General features: G+C 43.3%; 1 pseudogene; it reads right to left on the bottom strand.

The window, feature by feature from the left end:
- Positions 1 to 1,110: 1,110 nt before the first annotated feature.
- Positions 1,111 to 2,469, bottom strand: LOC110543901 (small kinetochore-associated protein-like; annotated as a pseudogene).
- Positions 2,470 to 5,790: the final 3,321 nt, after the last annotated feature.

Below are 5,790 nucleotides of genomic sequence, written 5' to 3'. Positions count from 1 at the left end.
GTGCACACTGCTCAGTGTCCACCAGCTGGCTGGCCGCAGAAACTGCCTGTGCCTGGAGCACAGCTGAGTGATGGCAGCTCAGTCTCTGCCAGTTGTCTGGTGCGCAGAAACTGCCTGTGTCTGCCTTTGTGGCCTTTGGGAGCCTGGGTGCCTCCCTAAGCTGGGTAATTTTCCGGGGACCTTTTCAGGCTGGGGGTGTCGGCTGAGTGCTCTGAGATCAGACCAGCCGTTTCCCTCCCTGTGTGTTTGCAACCGGACAGTGAAACTCATTCGCTGGTGCCCTGGTGCCCACAGTTATATCTCAGGCGGCGAATCAGGCGTGCAGGGGCAGGCAGGCAGGGCTCTGAGCCAGAGCCTGACCCAGGCTCTGGCTCTGGGCTGGCTCCTGGGGTGCCTGTGGAACCCGAGTCTTTTCCAGGGGATGTCTGAGTGACCTAAGGCCGGTCCCAGTCGTTTCCTGTACCCTGGGGTTATCTCTCGACTGAAAATTCCAGTCTCTGATAGTGTGGTGCCCACGGTTCAGTCTGGGACTGTGACCAGAGACACTGGTTTGTGGCTCTGGCCTGCGGCTGGGGCTGGCGGCCGGCAGCCAAGTGTCTGTCGGAACTGGGATCTCTTCCGAGGTTTAGCCGGGTGAGTTAAAAGCTGATTGAATCCCCCACCGTGGGGTATCTTATCACCTGGGAAACACAATGACTGTGTTTTATGGCCGCGAGTTCTGATTACTGGTCACTGTGCTGATCCTGCTGCTGCTGCTTAGAATGAGAGTCCTCCCGGTGCCGCCATCTTGCCCCTCCCTCCATCCCATTTATTAAGCCAAAAAAATTTATGAATTTCAAGTTTGTTAATTTAGTTTACCCTGATAGATGAAAAATGAGGACAACATGACTCTCAGTGACATCTCTGGCACATGGCATGTGTGACTGTAACGAAGGTTTTCTTCCCATGTTTCCCAGTAAGATCCTCTGGAGTACCCAAGGTTCACAATTCTGGTTCTGAGGTTGCTGCTCTCTGTTGCACAGGATAAGAAGTCAAACTCCCCCGTCCCTCTCTTGCAGCAGAGCTGAGCATTCTGAAGGTGGACAATCTGCTTAAGGAGGAACCCCAGTGTCAAATGCCCTTCTCAGATTGGCTGCTGCAGAAGGTCTTTTGACATAAGGGACAGTGAGTCCTTGAAGAGATCCTAAGTGGCCTCTGAGAGATTACTTCAGGAAGAAGCCAGCTGGCCACTTTCCTTGTATTAAATTTCTGCTCCATTCCCTCCAGGACCATTGTGAAGTCACTGGCTTGGTCCTTACATAAAGTTTGCTGTTCCAGGAACTGGACCCTTTTTCTTTCAATTTCAACTTCACCTTCAGGGCCTATAACTCCTCTATCTGCTTCTTGGTAGTTTCATTGAAAGCCTTCAGCTCGTCTTGCAAATTTTCTAGCAGTACTTTGGAGTCAATGTGATCTGTGGTGGGTTTCTTCTGTGATGCTAGGGTCTCACTGTATAGATTTGAGGCCTTTGCTCTCTCCAAAATTGCTGAACAGTGAGTTATCCTGAAACATCTCCCGTGGTTCCACCTTCCATGTTGAAAGGAACAGGCTAGCTTTACAGGTTTCCTTATAATTCTATACCCCATGTTAAACTAAGATTTCTCAGTACTTTTCCAGAAAGCAGGAGGTAAATTGAGACAAGACCCCCCCCCCCCTTGCAAAGAAATGCGAAACTATGGAGGAGTGTCCAGATCTGCAGTATAGATAACGTTGCCTGGTAACTGGTCCAGACGTCCAGTTATTAATTGGTCCAGCTATTCAACCCACCTGGGCGGGGCAGGACCAGTTGGACTTGGCACCTAAAATGAACCAGTCATTTTAAAAGTCAACTACCCAATCCAGTGTTGCCAAGCTCGCAACCCCCCCATGCTTCTTCCTTTAAAAACCTCAGCCTCTGTCTCTCCTTGCTGTTCCTCACTGGTTTTGTGGGGGGACAGCCCCATTGTATGATGGCTCAAATAAACCTCTTGCTATTGCATCAATTATAGGTCTCCCGAGTTCTCTTCATCCCCTTCTGGAAATTTAGGGTCCCCCCTGAGCCTAACAATGTCACATCCTTCGGCTCTCCTTGATTATCAGTCAGCTTCTGGTGTAACTGCTTGTTGATGGCTTGCAGGAGTTGGTTTTTATCCCTCTAGTTCCTCCTCTGGCTTTTGCTTATTTAATGGTTTGTAGCTCTTTTTGATGTTCTTCCTGTTGGCACTCACCTACCCATTCTCCTGTCTTGGTTTGGTGGCTTGTAACTTGTAAGATCAGGCTCTGAACCTTCTGGACACAGATGTCTAAACACATCACCTTCTTTGGATTTAACAGGTAGTTTAGAAGTGGAGTCTGTGTATCTGCAGGCAGGCCTCTGCTTGGCCTCAAGTGGAGCTGTGTACCTCACAGTGTCTTAGCACTGGCCATCCACGTCGGGTGGCTTGGCTGGGTGCCTGGTCCTCTTCATTCCCTTTCAAAAGATGCTCCACTGCAACACCCCCTATTTATTTATTTTTTTGAGACTCTGGTATAGTTACAACATTTCTCCCTTTCCTTCTTCCAAATCCTCCCACCCTCCCATATAATCCTCCTCACTCTCTTAATTCATGGCATTGTTTTTCACTAATTGTTATTACATGCATATATGTATATAAATACATGCTCCTATCCTCCTAAGTATAACTTTTCAATCCATATAATGTTACTTGCATATATTGAGAGACCCAAAGAATTAAAATTAGTTCTTTGGGTTATTGGGTTAAAGTTTAACCCACAAGCCTGAACAAAGGCCAGACACATGGAGACATGTCCAGCCCCCTGAGGGGAGCAACCAACCTTACTTGGAGTCTTTCCTGCTCACTAGAGATACAGTTGTTAATAAACTGGCCCAGGTTACCCCTATCCCCTAGCAACAGCCAAACAAAAGAAACCAGACTATTAATGGTTTTGGCTCTTTCCCACAGGCAATCAGTTTAAAAAGCAACATCCCTTTTGTGTTTCAACTAATACATACTTGCCAGGCTAGATTTCCCCTGCTTTGGGTGCACTGGGAGGAACTGGGTCCTATATGTTATCTTCCCCTCCCTTGAATTCAGTACTCTACTCTCAACAGCTGTGTAGGTGAGGGTGTGGGCCCCAACTTAAGCATGTAATAAAAAGACACTACTTCATTTGCATTGGAATCAGCTCTTTAGTGGTCTTTGGGGTCTGAGAGACTTGGGCATAACAGAATGTTTTTAGGGCTGACCATTGGTCAGTGGAAAACCAATTGGTGCTGTCTTCCCTGGAGAAAACCACTTGTCCCATTCCCGCTTTTCCTCAGTTACTTGTAGTTCTTTGTGTAGGGTTGAGGCCTTGTGGGCTTTTTCCTGTCCACTCTGGCATGTCCATTGATGTCATCCTTATTCAGCTCGTGTTTGGGCAGCCATATTGGTACAGTTTCTAATATTACTAAAGACACAATTTCACAGCAAAGTCCTTGATCCTCTGGGATTTCCAATCTTTCTGCCCTCTCTTCTGCAACATTCTCAAGCCTTATGCGTGGAAGTGTTTTATAGAAGTTTCCATTGAGATCAGGATCACAACTTTGAATTTTGATCAGTGATGGTTTTCTGTAGTGGTCTCTGCCTGTTGCAAAATAAAAAATTCTTTATTGAGATGAAGTCTATACTTCTTTCTGTGTGTAAGGACAAATACTTATAGATTGATGTTAGCTGTTATGCTGGTTTAGTAAATTAGTGGCTGTAGACTCTCCTATAATAACCATGACTTCACTGTCACTCAGTAATTAGCTAGGTTTTCAGTACGAGGCATTGTTTTTTTTTTTTTTTCTGGTTGAGTGGGTCTTATGGACAAAACACTTTCATAGCTAAAATTTATGTAATAACAACTAGTAAGAAGCAGAGTGGGCAGGAGTATATAGAAGTATTTGGAGAAAAGAAATGGAAGTGAGAAATGTAAATATAATTTCAAAACTAAAATTAACAAAACAAAATACCAACAAAAATTTACTACTCTGCATGTTTTGATATTTCAGTATTTCTTCCAAGAAAATGAATTAATCCTTTGCTTTTGGGTTCAACCTCACTCAAATTTTCAGCACACAAACAAATCATACACAAATATAAATTCTGTGTCAGAATGTAATGCAAAGTCTTTCTAGTGCATTTCCCAGTGTAGTCCTTGTTACCATCTTAATCCTGTGGAACACAGACTTTCCCACTTGCATTTCTGGGAAGACTTAGAATACCCACCAGAATGACCTGTAAGTTCTGTTTGTAGCAGTCTAAAGATATAGCCTGCCACAACCCTAATGGTTTCCAAATTTCTACAGAAAGCCTAAGAGCAGCTTGGTCAAGTTTAGTCCTAACTATAACCCTACTTTTCTATATTAGTTACTTTTGCATTGTTGTGATAAAGTGCTTGAGAGAAAACCCAGGAGAGTTTATTTGATGTCATTAGTGTCAGAAGTTTCTCATTCATTATGGTGAGGAAGGCATAGCTGAGCAGATCAGTTTGTGGCAGATTGGGAATGTGGCAGAGAGTGATGGTGAAGGGCCCAAACAGCTGCACTGCAGCAGCTGTACTGCCACGACAGGCTTCCTAAGATGCGGTAGACCTGTTTCTGTTTTCGGGTAAGGTTCTCACAGTTGATTAGATCATTTTTCTATTTCTCAGAACATGAAACTATAGTCCATGGAAACAAGATACAATAACTCAGTAGCCTCCCTGAAAATCAGAAACAATAATCTAGTAACCACCTTGAAAAGTCCCCAAGCATGTGACCAGTCAAATTAAAGGTTAGTTAGAAACCTTTTCTTAGCTAGTCAAAATGATATTGTTACCTGGGTATTTTTTGTTACCTGGGCACACCTTGTTACCTGGACACTCCATGAAGTTCTTCCACCCTGCCCTCGTAACTCCTAGATCAGCACCAACCAATCAGTTTATGACAAGCTTGCTTCTGCTAAATGCAAACCAATCATGTAACTGAAAGTCCTGTTTCTTGCTCAAACCATAATAAAAATCCAGCTTTGCAGCTACTCTGGGCTTAAGCTGGAAATAAAGGCTCTTTGTTCTCGTATAAGTGATTTGGTCTCCTGGTGGTCTTTGGAGTCTTTGCAATCTGGGCATAACAATGGAAGAACCAAATGCCAGGGTCAGCCTTCGAACCCCACTCATCCTAATTTAACATTTGTTTCTTACCTTGTTCCCGTAGGGTTCCACAGCCTCTGTGGGAGGTTTCAGATTCACTTTATAGCAAACACTGATTACATAAATATCGAAATAATTATGTACAGACTCAAAAAGTAGCAATAGTGTCTAATCACCACCGGAAATCTTTGTTTAAAGACTATTGATATATTTGGCTTTAGTTTTTATTACTAGATAAAACTTACCAAAGATTCTATGCATATTTTAAGTTAATTTTGAAAACAAACTATTCTATGATTAAACATCACAATTCAGTAGTTGTTTTATTTTATTTTTTACTTTAAAACATCCATTGATGCATTTCCCCACCCCCCAAAAATAATAAGGGGAAGGTAACATTCATAAAACTTCATCTCAAGAAAGATCTTTGTTTCTGTATTTACATTCTGTGCTTTACTGAGAGCTCTCCTAGAAAAAATTTGATTTTTAAAAAGTCGAACCTGGGGTAAACTAATTATGTAGCAAAGGACGGCACAATTAAAGCTGTTATGAAGGTGAATGCAAGTTGTGAACAATGAGTACTTATAAGACTATAGTCAGAATGTAAAGCTTGTGGCC

Source organism: Meriones unguiculatus, chromosome 15, assembly GCF_030254825.1.
Source record: "Meriones unguiculatus strain TT.TT164.6M chromosome 15, Bangor_MerUng_6.1, whole genome shotgun sequence".
NCBI lineage: Eukaryota > Metazoa > Chordata > Mammalia > Rodentia > Muridae > Meriones > Meriones unguiculatus.
Note: the sequence above shows the minus strand (reverse complement) of the source record. Positions and strands in the feature narration are given on the sequence as shown.